The sequence below is a fragment of the Apium graveolens genome, unplaced genomic scaffold, assembly GCF_009905375.1.
Source record: "Apium graveolens cultivar Ventura unplaced genomic scaffold, ASM990537v1 ctg5871, whole genome shotgun sequence".
Lineage (NCBI taxonomy): Eukaryota > Viridiplantae > Streptophyta > Magnoliopsida > Apiales > Apiaceae > Apium > Apium graveolens.
This window is the reverse complement of record NW_027419130.1, coordinates 73,057-87,668: the sequence shown is the minus strand read 5'-3', so window position 1 is coordinate 87,668 and position 14,612 is coordinate 73,057.

Below are 14,612 nucleotides of genomic sequence, written 5' to 3'. Positions count from 1 at the left end.
TAGCAAATTCCTTTTCTTATGAGATCAGAGATTCCTGATCCCCTTCCTTAGTTGCTTCCTCTTCATCTTCTGAAACTGGCCTATTTGCCCTCTGTTTCTTGTATCTCTCTGTAAATTTGGATTCCTTGGGAGTTTCAGGAACAGTCATTCTTCTAAGCCTCTTGAGAAGCCTAGATCCCCCAATTCCAGAATCCTTCTGAGAAGTCTCTTTCTCAGCTTCACCAATAACAGGTTATGAAGAAGGAACCTGTTCCTCAGTATCAGATTCATCTCTCAAAGCAATCTTCCTTTTCTTCTGAAGTGTTTTAGGAACAATCTTTGTCCTCTTTGGTTTGGAAGATGAAGGCTTCACAGTAGGTGCTGATGATGAGGGTTGAACTGTCTGTGAAGTGGAGAGATAGGATTTGATATATTGTCTGAGGGTTGGTTGAGTAGAATGAGTGGTAGGTGCTGATGGTTGTTGTGATTTTTGGGAGGTTGTTATTGGTTGGACATCAGAATAAATAGATCTATAAGTATTAGGATCAGCATTTACTAAGATCTGTTTTACAGACTGAGGAATCTGTAAAGGTCTAACCACTGATTTCTTAGTGTCAGCATTTACCAGGTCATTAAAGTAGCGTTTTGCAACTTTAAAAGGTGGAGTTGAGGAACTGACTAATTGAGGTTCATCAGTACAAAAAGTATATATAAGTTAACAGAATCTAGCAAAGTACACAACATTCCTATCCTCTGTCATCCTATCTCCAATAAAACCAATTATACCAGTTGCAAAGTCAAAATGAGTTTGGTTTATAATAGCATACCCGATGTGCTGACTCAAAATTGGGATAGCATCAAAATTCGAACATTTGTTCCCAAAAGCTTTAGTGATGCAGTCAAAGAAGAAGCTCCATTCTCTTCTGATATGAGCCCGTTTCAACTGCCCAAGTTTTGCCAAACTCTTTTCATACCCCAAATTGGCCATTAACTCCTGAAGAGCTGATTCCTCTGGAATTGAAAAGGTACATCCTTCTGGGAGATGTAGAGCCTTGCGTATTGTACCAGGAGTGACTGCATATGAAGAATCACCCACTTCGAAAACAATACTAGGAGTGCCATGTCTACCACCATCATCAAAGTGCCCAGTCTGCCAAAATGTCAGAACTTGTTGGCTTGAAAAGACTGAAGGCTGGGTCAATGCATACCTAATTTTACTGTGTGCAAGAAGATCTTGCACAAAATGCAATTCAGATGGAGCTTCAGCATGATCAAGAATTGCAACATAGTTGTTTGGAACAAACTTAGCTCCATCAATGATTAAATCCTTAGGTGCCATGTGAAAAATTGAGATTTAAGCGTGCCTGTTAGGTGTTTGATAAAATGTCTGTATGAAAAACCAACGTGAGAAGAAGAAAGAGAGTAAAAGCAAGGAGAGAGAAAAAAATTTGAAGGGAAATAAAATATTAAAAAAATCTTCTCTCTTTCTTACTTATACTAAAAAAAAATGTTACCGTTGGACACCTGTCAGACATGCAGTAATAACGGATAGTTACTGGGCTCGAGAAAACAGTAATCATTACTTACCCACTTGCCGTTTTTCAAGGAAAAACCGTTCCACTTTCCCAGATATTCCATTAATCAAGGTGAAACAGTTTTAATTCAAAATTGAAACCGTTCCCACTTATTTAATTATTTTTCACTGCATCATTAATATTCTGAAAATAAATCAAGTGCAAATGACCAAGATAAATCAGATGAGTAAGTATTGATAAAGGAAAATCAGAACTTAAATTAAAACAAAAGTTATATGGTCACCAGAAAATGACTATGTATCAGGATTTATCAATGTATTACAAAAGAACTTAGAGACAAAATCTTGAAATAAAAACAAATTTCATTAATATATCAAGTGAATACATTCATGAAATTGAAATTACATCAGAATTTATACAAGATTTCCCTAAGCTGCTAGACCTAACATCAACAGCCTTAGTCCTAGCTCAAGAAGCAGGGCAAGGCTGACGATGAAGAAAAACAGGAAGAAGAAAATAAATCATTTCTTCTTCCTACTCTCGACAAACAGAATGGCGAGTCGAATGATTCGCTCTTGCTGGCGGAGAGCTTCCAGCCTTTCCTCCTCCAATCGCTCCAGATGGCGATGGTAATCCATATAGAAGAACGGGAGGTGGGTGAGTACCTCCTGTGGGACAGAGTCCCATATCTCATCAGGAATGGCAGTGACGTGCCATTCCTGTTGCCAATCGGCACAGCTTAGCTCCATATTGAAGGTTTCGTAGTTCAAAAACATGTTGTATCTGACCATGGTGTTTTTGAAAGAAAAAGTATGAAGGTAAGGTGAGGTTGGGAGTAAAAATTTGATGGGAAGGCTGATGTGAAGTGGTTGCTTATATAGGCAAGAGAATGCCAGAAGACGCAAAGGAATTTAATGCTGACAGGTAGAATTAATTCTACCTCGTCTCCCCAGACTTGGAAAAATAAAAACATTCATTGGAAAGAGAAAACATGGTTTAATGCGCACAAGAAGCAAGTAAAAGTTGACTGTTCAAGTACGAATACCATTAACCCTAACCAAAGTGACTATTAATTTTCCACTTCAACATATTCTAGTTTGAACCGAGACTGTTATCAAATTTTATCCCCATATAAGTCAAGTAAAGAATTAGACTGTAATATCAGAACTTAGACTTATATCAGAACTTAACAGTCATCAGAACATAATTTCTTAACTCAAAAAAGGAATGCCTATCTTAGTAAGTCCTCATACAAGTTCTGAGTTATATTCTTCAGAACTTAATTATCAGAACATGCAATCAGAACTTGACCTCAGAATTTGTGCAAAGTGATACAATGACTGTTTATCTAAAACAACATAGACCACCACAGTAATTTTCATCATTCATATGGAGTGATTAGTGTGTGCATTAAGCTAAATGTCAGACAAAGAGTAAAGTCTAAGTCACTTCAGTACATCTTAGAAATAAGGCATAACTAAAACTTTGCTAAAGAGCTGTCATTTTTCTGAAACCTACTGTTGAATAAGTTCATGCTTGAGTCCACCTCAACTATTTTGTGCTAATTTTATGCATCTTTTTAAATTCCATTTCACAGTGGCTTCTCAGTGTAAGTGAGTCACGACTGCTTATCAGAATTTATGCTATTATCAGAGTATTTCTCCAATAATCATAGAGTGTGAAAAGTCACCAAGAAAATATTTTGCTTTTCTAATGCATATTTACTTAATGCAACCAATGCACTTGGGTCGTCCCTTCCACATTTTTACTCTAGATCTCAAAGGAGTACCTGATTTTATTCTTTGATCCTTTTGCTTTTTCTTTTGAAAAGTGAGGTTTATCAGCACTTAGTGCATTCAGCAGATTTACTAGTATCAGAACTTAACAGATGAGTAGCATTATTCTAATTTGTGACTTAGTAATAAGATAAACAAAGTAAACTCAACTAAGCTCAATTATCAGAATTTGCTTGTGTCATTAGATTTCCACAGAAATAATTACTTCTTACATAGAATCATTTGTTTATTGAAGACTACTAGGTCAGCATCTAGCACAGTTATCCTCATAGGATTGAATAGTTACTTAAACAGAAATATCACTTATCAGAGTTTAGAAACATATATCAGACAACAGTCAGTACTTAAACACATTTTTCAATTAAGCACAGAATACACAAAGAGATTAAATTCTGTAAATACTGATCATAAGGTCTGATATAACAGAACAAGACTAAGCAGATTTAGAGAAAGAACCTGAAACCGTTCCAAGTTCATTTACCAATCTTGTAAAAGTGGCTTCACACAATGGTTTTGTGAAGATATCTGCTAGTTGTTGATCTGTTGGAACAAAGTGCAATTCCACTGTACCTTCATCCACATGTTCCCTTATGAAGTGGTACCTGATGCTGATGTACTTTGTCATAGAGTGTTGAACTGGATTACCTGTCATAGCAATAGCACTTTGATTATCACAGTAAATAGGGATTTTGAAATATGTTAACCCATAATCCAGTAACTGATTCTTCATCCAAAGAATCTGTGCACAACAGCTTCTTGCAGCAATATACTCTGCTTCTGCAGTTGATGTGGAAATTGACTTTTGTTTCTTGCTGAACGAAGAAACCAATCTGCCTCCAAGAAATTGGCAGCTTCCACTTGTGCTTTTTCTGTCAATTTTGCAACCTGCAAAATCTGCATCTGAGTAACCTATTAGTTTAAAATCTGATTCTCTAGGATACCATAATCCCAGATCAGCTGTTCCTTTAAGATACTTAAAAATTCTTTTTACAGCTGTTAAGTGAGGTTCTCTTAGATCTGCTTGAAATCTTGCACAAAGACAGGTAGCATACATGATATCAGGTCTACTAGCAGTTAGATAGAGTAGAGAGCCAATCATACCTCTGTAATCAGTAATATCTACTGATTTACCAGTATCCTTATCCAATTTTGTTGCAGTGGCCATGGGAGTGGATGCACTTGAACAATCTTGCATTCCAAATTTCTTCAGCAAATTTCTGGTGTACTTAGTCTGACAAATAAAAGTGACTTCTTCATTCTGCTTGACTTGAAGGCCCAGAAAATAGCTAAGTTCCCCCATCATACTCATCTGATACCTTGACTGCATCAGTTTGGCAAACTTCTTGCAAAGTCTGTCATTTGTAGACCCAAAAATGATATCATCAACATAAATCTGGACCAGAAGTAAGTCCTTTCCATGGTTGAGGTAGAACAATGTTTTGTCTATTGTTCCTCTGTTGAATTCACTTTCCAGAAGAAACTGAGCTAAAGTCTCATACCATGCTCTAGGAGCTTGCTTAAGTCCATAAAGTGCTTTATCAAGCCTGTAGACATAATCTGGATGTTTGGAGTCTACAAAGCCTGGAGGTTGTTCAACATATACTTCCTCCTCCCATTCTCCATTGAGAAAAGAACTTTGCACATCCATTTGAAAGACATTAAACTTTTTGTGAGCAGCATAAGCCAAAAATATCCTTATGGCTTCTAACCTAGCAACTGGTGCAAATGTTTCATCATAATCAATTCCCTCCTATTGAGAATATCCTTTTGCAACCAGCCTTGCCTTATTCCTTGTAATTATGCCATCACTGTCAGTTTTGTTTCTGAATACCCACTTTGTACCAACAACAGATCTATTCTTTGGTCTTGGCACTAGGTTCCATACTTTGTTTCTTTCAAAACTCTTCCTACATTGCTTGCACCTAATCAGCATCTTCAAGAGCTTCTTCCACTTTCTTTGGCTCAGTCTGAGAGAGAAAAGAATTGTAAAGACATTCGTTTGAAGTACCTGTTCTAGTTCTGACACCTGCATCAGGATTTCCAATTATCAAATCAGGTGTATGTGATTTTTTCCACTTTCTTGAAGATGGAAGGTTTTCTCTAGAACTGGATGCTCCCCTATGATCCATGCTGTCTTCATTTTCATTTTCTGATGCTTCCCCTGAAACTATGCTCTCTGAGTTGGATTCCTCAGAATTTAGATTTTCAGCACTGTCAGAACTTGGCTTATCAAAACTTGACGAATCAGAACTTGAAGATCCAGACATATGCTCTGATGTTTCTTGAGATGTGGTAAGATCTTGAGTATGCTCCCCCTGCACAGGTGCATCTTTCTTTGGCGTAGTCACCACAGTTTCAATAATATCAGAGTTTAATCCATCAGAATTTACAGTATCAGGACTTAGACTGTCAGGATTTTCAGCATCAGATTTTGAGTCTTTATTTTCAAATCTCAGCTGATCATGGTCAATAAAATCTTCAAGACCAGTAATCTTCTTGTCATCAAAGGAGACATTGATAGATTTCATGACCACTTTTGTTCTCAAATTATAGACTCTGAAGGCTTTTGTGGAAAGTGGATATCCAACAAAGATTCCTTCATCAGCTTTTAGATCAAACTTTGATAGCTGTTCAGGATGAGTCTTGAGAACAAAACACTTGCATCCAAATACATGAAAGTACTTCAGATTTGGCTTCTTTTTCTTCACCATCTCATATGGTGTTTTTCCTTGCTTGTTAATGAGTGTTGCATTTTGAGTAAAACAAGCAGTCTGCACAGCTTCAGCCCAGAAATAGGTTGGAAGCTTCGCTTCTTCAAGCATTGTACGTGCAGCTTCAATGAGAGTTCTATTCTTCCTTTCAACAACTCCATTTTGCTGTGGAGTTCCAGGAGCAGAAAATTCCTGCTTTATTCCATGGTTTTTGCAGAACTCTTCCATTATCAAATTCTTGAACTCAGTGCCATTATCACTCCTTAAGGTTTTCACAGAATCTTTGACCAATTTATCCAGATGTTTGACATGATCAATCAAGATGGATGCAGTTTCACTTTTTGTGTGCAAGAAATACACCCATGTGTATCTAGTGAACTCATCCACTATGACCAATGCATATTTCTTCTTTATAATAGACATGACATTTACTGGACCAAATAGATCAATATGTAGTAGATGATAAGGCTCAAGAATTGATGATTCAGTCTTGCTCTTGAATGAAGATTTTCTTTGTTTGGCCTTCTGACAAGAATCACAAAGGCCATCAGGAGCAAATACTGACTTTGGCAGTCCTCTCACAAGATCTTTCTTGACCAGTTCATTTATGTTGTTGAAATTTAAATGAGAGAGTTTCTTGTGCCAATTCCAGCTTTCTTCAATTGATGCTCTACTCATCAGACAGATTGCAGAACCATCAGTACTTATTGAAAGCTTAGCTTCATAAATGTTACCACGCCTGTATCCTTTCAGAACAACTTTGCCCTTAGATTTACTCACAACTTCATAGTGTTCTTCAAAGAAATCAACATGATAACCTCTGTCACAGATTTGACTTATACTCAGCAGATTGTGTTTAAGTCCTGAGACCAGAGCTACTTCTTTAATGATGACATTCCCAAGATTGATATTGCCATATCCCAATGTTTTTCCAATGTTGCCATCTCCATAAGAAACACTTGGGCCAGCTTTCTCCACAAAGTCTGATAGCAGGGCCTTATTTCCAGTCATATGTCCTGAACATCCACTGTCCAGAACTAGAATATTTTTCCTGTTGCCCTGCAATCACAAATACCACTAATGATTAGTTTTAAGGACCCAGACTTGCTTGGATCCTTTGGCCTTATCAAGTTTGTTAACATTTGCAGCGGATTTAGCATCAGAGTTTATGTTAACATTTTTCTTATCAGAATTTACACTATCAGACTTTGTATCAGAATTTACACTAGAAGGAACAATGGAAACTTTCTTCAAAGAAGGTTTTATTTGATAATAATCATAGTACAAACTATGATATTCCTTACAAGTATAAATGGAATGCCATAAACTACCACAATGAAAACAAGGATTTTGTGGTTTATATCTAACAGACTGACTCTTAACTCCTGATTTTGAAGGTAAGGAGTTAATGTTCTTATTCTTCCTGCAAAAAGAAGCCAGATGGTTAGAACTTCCACAGTTATGACATGTTTTCCTAGGAGCATCAGGAATAGGTTTATAATCATTTCTTTTATTCACACCTTCCTTTCCATTCCTATTTTTCCTAGGTGATTTTACCTTGTTTGCATTCTTAACATCTTTCAGCTTATGCTTAAGCTGCTTCTTAGTCATTAAGCCTATGTTTACTTCAGCTGTCTTTTCCTGTTTTAGTTTTTCAGAAGTTAATCCCTCTCTAACTTCTGATTTATCATTATCAGACTTTTCAGTTACAAACTTAACAGGTTTTAACTTTGGCTTTTGCTTAACAACACGCTTAATTTCTACAGTTCATTTATCATTCTTATCCTCTCCATAACCTAAGCCCTCTTTCCAATTTTCACTACTTAGCAAATTTTGAGTTGTTCTGCCGGAGTTAGTCCAAGTCCTGATTATTTCTCTTTCCTTTTCTAACTCAGTTTTTAGAGATTCATTCATTTTTAGCACTTCATCCCTAACATAAAGAGCATCATCTCTATCCTTCTGAGTTTGATGGAACATAACTAACTCTTTTTCTAAGAAATCATTTCTTTTCTGAAAAGCAAGATTTTCAGAAGTTAATCTTTCACATGTTAAAGTTTAATCTCTATAACTAACAAACATGGTTTTAAGATATCTTCTCAACTCATTAATATCGTCAGTATGAAAAGCATAAGTAGTCTGAGGTACCTTTGTTTCAGCAGTTTCAGAACTGCTCTCAGCACTTTCTTTATCAGCATTTGCCATCAATGCATAGTTCTCCTCACTTTCAGAGTCTGAGGTGTCTGTCCAGTTTTTCTGCTTTGTGATAAGAGCCTTGCCTTTGTCACCCTTTACCTTCTTGCAATCAGGAGATATGTGGCCTTTCTCACCACAGTTATAGCATTTGACATTGGTATAATCTCCTCTATCAGACTTTCCTCCTCTGTCTTCAAATCTTCTGAAATTCTTTTTATCATAATTTATGCCTTTCCTGGAAAACTTCTTTCCCTTCCTGTATGCAATCTTTGTGATCCCTTTCACCATAAGAGCACACAGCTTCATCATCTCCTCATCAGCATCAGTCTCAGGCAAGCTTTCAGAATCTGTGTCATCATCACTTTCAGAACTTGATGACTCAGTATCAGACTTTGTTAAAAGAGCTTTACCCTTGTCTTTCCTTGAGGTAGCTGCCTTGGGGGATTCTTCTTCAGCCTTAAGAGCAACTGTTCTTGACTTTCCTCCTTTTCTCTTGCTTCTTTATTCCATCTCAAGTTCACGAGTCTTGAGCATTCCATAAATTTCATCAAGAGTTGTTTCATCAAGATTGTAATTGTCTCTTATTGTTGTTGCCTTCAAATCCCAACATTCAGGAAGAGCTAACAGGAATTTAAGGTTTGAATCTTCAAGATCATACTCCTTATTAACCAGTGACAGATCATTCAAGAGTTTGACAAATCTATCATATAAATCAGTCAATGATTCATTAGCCTTTAAATCAAAGTGTTCATACTCTTGAGTGAGTATTGTCTTCCTTTTCTTTTTAATCGTATCAGTTCCCTGACACCTTGTTTCTAGAGCATCCCATATCTCTTTAGCAGTCTTGCAGTTAATTACCCTGTTTAACATTACATTATCAATGGCACTATGTAGTAAGTGTCGTACCTTAGCATCCTTAGCAATTGATGCGATATCTTCAGCAGTATAATCACTCTTTTCCTTTGGTACGGTTTTTGCTGCTTCACCTGCAACTGCAATAGCGAGCTTGGTTGGTTTGTGAGGCCCTTCCTTGATTCTATCAAGATATTCTGGATCTGTAGCTTCCAGAAACATGATCATCCTCACCTTCCATATGGCATATTCAGATGGTCTCAGTATGGGAACTCTGATGGTTTCATACCGACTTTGAATTTGTGTCTTTGGAGGTTCTTCAGTTTTGGTAGGCTTAGTTGGAGTTTTTGTGTCAGACATGATTGTGTTTGGATCTTTAACTGTATGTGTGTTAACAGATAGGCTCTGATACCACTTGTTAGGTCACACACACTGTAGAGGGGTGAATACAGTGTATAATACAATTAAATCGAAATTTAATATCTTAAGTAACAGAAAACAAACATTATTGAAACAATAAACTCTGTTACAGTATAGGACTGTTACCTCTCAGTGATGAACAAATATCACGAGAGCTACTAGGGTTTCAATGAATAATCTTCTCGAATATGATAACACTTATAGTGTAAACCCTATGTCTGTGTTTATATACTACACAGTTACAAGATAATCGCTAATTGATATGGAATATAATTCTGCTTCCTAAAATATATCAATCAGATATCTTTTCTTCCAAGTATTACATTCTTCACAGAACTCCTTCTTCATGCATATCTCTTCTTATGTTTATCTCGATCTTCTTTCCTTTAATCAGCTACTATTCTTATCTAATCGTCCTTCAGCACTTAAGTTCTGATATCCATCTTCTGATGATTATCTCCTGATAATATAAGTACTGATATCCTTAAGTCCTGACTTCCAGTATAAGTACTGATTCCCAGTTAAGTACTGATTTGTCCTGTTAAGTAAGATCTGAAAACTAAATATAAATCATATTAGACATGACATTATCAAATATATCTAACAAGGAAATAAGTTGAATATGAGTACCACCTATCACCCTCAGATAGATGGTCAAAGTGAGAGAATAATTCAGACCATAGAAGACATGTTAATAATTGGGATGAACACTTACCTTTGATTGAGTTATCGTACAATAACAGCTATCACGCCAGTATTGGAATGCCGCCCTACGAAGCTTTGTATAGACATAAGTGTAGATCACCATTGTATTGGGATGAAGTAGGAGAGAAGAAAGTGTTAGGCCCTGGGCTGGTTCAACAGACTAAAGATGTAGTGTCAAAATTATTCGGAAGAGGTTAAAAGCAGCCCAGGATAGACAGAGAAAGAATGCGTACTTGCATCGAAAAGATAATAATTTCAAAGTAGGGTCATTGGTATTTCTAAAAGTATCACCTTGGAAAAGATTAGTACGATTTGGGTAGAAAGGTAAACTTAGCCTCAGATTTATAGGGCCATTTGAAGTTTTGAAGAAAATAGGGCGAGGTCGCTTACGAGATAGCCGCTGAAGTTGTAGCACATCCATAATATGTTCCATGTATCCATGTTGAAGCCCTATGTTCCTTATTCGAATAAAGTCATAGAGTACGAACCAATTGAACTTCAGCCAGATTTGTCCTATGTGGAACAGCCAATCCAAATCTTAGATCATAAAGAGCGAGTCCTAAGAAATAAGTGAATCCCCCTAGTGAAAGTCCTTTAGAGAAATCCTCGAGTAGAAGAGTCTACTTGGGAATTAGAGTCAGACATGCTTGATAAATATCCTCATTTGTTTAGTTAAATCAGATTCTGGGGACATAATCTTTTTAAGAGGGGAAGGATATAACGACTCGCATATTTTTGTATTATTTAAAAGTGTAATTATTGAATAATTAATTAAATAAAATATGTGTGTTGGTTTTGACAGTCGTGTATTGGTTTTTATTGATTATCCGTGACTCATTAGTAAATAGGATTAAATTGTATAATTATTGAGTTACATGCTTTTGTTTCGCTTTTAAAAGTGATTCGATTGCAGTTTTAATTTCATAAATATTTGGATTATCTCTAAAATTGGTTTTATAATTTTATAATTTTAATAATTATTTTTATGATTTTATAAATTGAGAAATCAATATTTTATTAATTATTTATCTTTAAATGATTTCCTGAATGCATTTATTTATAAAATCCGTATTTAATTCCAGGATTCTTCAAAAATGACGAAACTCGTATTTTATGAAGGTTTTAATATTCTGAGAATTTTAAAATTATTTATGTAAATTTTGGGATTAAATTTACCCACAAGTCTGTTCGATAAATTGTTAATTTCGGATATGTTGTTTGTTTTAAAAATGTGTTAAAAAAAATTCGAGAGTTATATTTTATTTCTTGTGGGGTATTTATTAATTTTTAAAAAGTATTTTGGTTCTATTTTGATAAATTATTGATTACCGCGATACCCATTATAAGGCTAAAACGGTTCAGAAACGTGGAGCGGTTGGAATAAAAAAAACTGACACGTGTCTTATTAAAAGACACGCGGCAGATTAAGGAAAAGGGAGGGGGTGACTTCGGTTGTTGGCTGATAAACATCAACATCTCTGTTTCTTTCTCTCGAGTCTCTTCTCGATCTCTCTCTCTCTCTCTCTCTCGCATAATCTCGACTCTCTCCCTCTAATCTCTTTCCTCTCCCCGTTTCTCTCCCCGTTTCTCTCCCTGCTTCCTTGTTTCTTCTCGGTTTGCCACCACCGTGTTTCCCGGTGAGCTGGCCGCCATATTTGCTGGTGGTGTTGTGGTTTGTGCTGCTGTGTGTGTATATATATATATATATTCATTTATGTGTATATATATGATGTGTTGTGTGTGTTTAAGTGTGTGTTGTGTATGGTGGTGTGGTGTGTGTGGGTGGTGGTGAAAGGCGGCGATGCCGCCTGTGTGTGTGTCCCTGCTTTGTTTGGTTCTGTGGCGCGTTCGCGCATGTTGGCTGCGTGGTTTTTTTCTTATTGGTTCCTTTTCTATTTTTGCAGATTGTGAATTGGAATATTATAATAATTTAAAAAAAAATTATGCAGGATTTTACTTGAGTAATTTCGTGATATGAATTATTGTTTCGTGCGGGAAATTGTTAATAGTTAATCGACGAAGTTTCGCGTTCGAAACCCAAATTAATTGGGTACCCGCAAAATTTTACCGTCGTCGACGGTGAACTTCGGTGAGTCGACGATGGACGGTGATGAATTGATTCTGAGTTCTAATTTTATTAAATAAATAAAAAAATTTGTTTAATTGGTTTCGTACGTAAATAATTATGGAATTGTTGAATTTGTGTTGTGGCGCGAATTGTAATTGTTGGTTGTTGACATCGATTGTAATCGACAGGTAAGTGTATAAACAGAAAAGTTGCTGTCAAAATTTTTCTATAAATTATTTTATAATACTAGATATGTACTTTATAATAGAAAATGTTTTATCCCTATGTGAATACGGATTACGTAATTATGTGTATAATTATTATATTATTCGGGTTATCAAATTGGGTTATTAGGATTCGAGGATATCAAGCATGTCGGTATAAATAATTAGGGTATTCTGTTATTGTAGATCCCAGTTGAGTCTCGCAAGAATAAAGTCAGCGTGAAAGCTACCTAGGATTTTATAAAGCGTTAAAAGGCAAGTACCCTGACCATTCTTTTATGGTTCAGTACGTATGAATAGATTGTTGTTTTAATTTTGTAAAGGAACAGAAACATTTTAAGTTACGTATCCTCCGTAGTTATAAATAACTTGTTTAAACCTGTTTTGGGGAAAAGTAACTTCGAAAGGTACCTATCCCGAATGAAACAATTTATGAACCAGATTTTACGTGTGCTGTTAAAATGAATGATTTTTAAATGGGATAAGTACTAGCATTTTGAAAACTGGATAAAATGATCAAACATGGGATACATAGGGGCTAGAGTGGCCTAGTGAGGTTGTGTAAGAGGCTAACTCGGTTGCGCGCGTTACATAACCGATTAGTCCAGCAGGTCAGAGACCTAGCTAGTCTCTGAGTTCCGGAACAGGTGTATGGGATGGCACTGGGAGCCGTCTGGTGTTGATATCCTGATCATCTGTCTTCACATATCTGTTACGTATCTGATTTGGCTTTGTGATTCCCGTAAGGGAATAAGTGAATGATACAGTTGATTAAATATTGTGAATAGCATGCTAAAATTGGACTCTGGTATTTACACAGCACAAAACTACGTTTGTTTTGTTAAAAGCATGCTAGTCATTGATATCCTGTTATCTCAGCTTATCTTTATTTACTGATGCTCAAAATGATTTACAGATTTCGGATTTCAGGTTGATTTATAGTTCTGTTCTTATAACTGTTTACTATACTATTTTTATCTTGATATTCATATATTGGTACTGCTGAGCGATTATGCTCACCTTTGCAAACTGTTATATATATATATCTCAGATGCCTAGAAAACCAGTCAGATCTTGGCTGAACCGTGTCTCAGCCCCTTCAGGACCCGTCTCCTCAGAGGTAGTTAGTATCACACCATGTGCGGTCTAACGGGTTGCTGAATAAGTTAGTGTGTCATACTTTTTAAATAAATGGTTTGTAATAATGTGCAACTTGGATCATACTTGAACCTGGATTGGATCTTACTATGGGGTCGTGTTAGTTTAATATTAATAATAATCTTGTAGTTTATATTGCGGTTGGTTATGTTTAGTGACGTCGACTCCTGACCCCGAGGTTGAGGCTGTCACAAAATTACCTACGAATCATGCATAATAATTACATGAACCTATGCTAGCATGACAAGTTCTAAACCTCTATATTCATTGTCTCTTCAATAGAGATTAACATGCTATCTTGTATGTTCGCGATGCACATAAGTTGAATAAGCACATCCAATACTAGGATATCATACAATCACCACATACTTAGGTATCGAAACAATTAACTATAGAGATTCCATAAGTAAATCCGTTAGAACTCCATGATAACGATTAGGTCATAACCGAACTCATCGTCACCATGGATTCCAATGAAAGCATGGTAAATAAACTAAGATAAATTAAGTTTGAAATAACTGAATAAATATAACAAATTACGTTAAAAAGAGTATTAGGTTTAAACAATAAAGAAAACAAGCATCGAAGATTACAACTTAAGCAAAGAATCACAAGTAAAAACAAGCTCTTCTTCTCCTTCGTTGAATTTGTGCTATTAGGTCTTCTTGATGTTATCTCCTTGCTCTTTGTTATGAAAAATGTCTTATTTTATAGGCTTCAGAATCGAGCTGGGCTTCAAAATCTCAAAATCAGAGAAGAATCAAGATTCTGGAAAATGACCTAGCGCGGCTGCCCCTAGATACAGCGCGGCCGCTCTGAGTCTAGCGCGGGCGCTCCCAAGTGTAGCGCGGCCGCCCTGGCCTTCTGGAAAAACCTAATTTTCTTGTTTCTCTGAACTTCTCTTACTGGTTTCTTGTGCAACTCGACTGAGGCTCCATCATAACACTCTCCTAGCATAAAAACAATGTAAA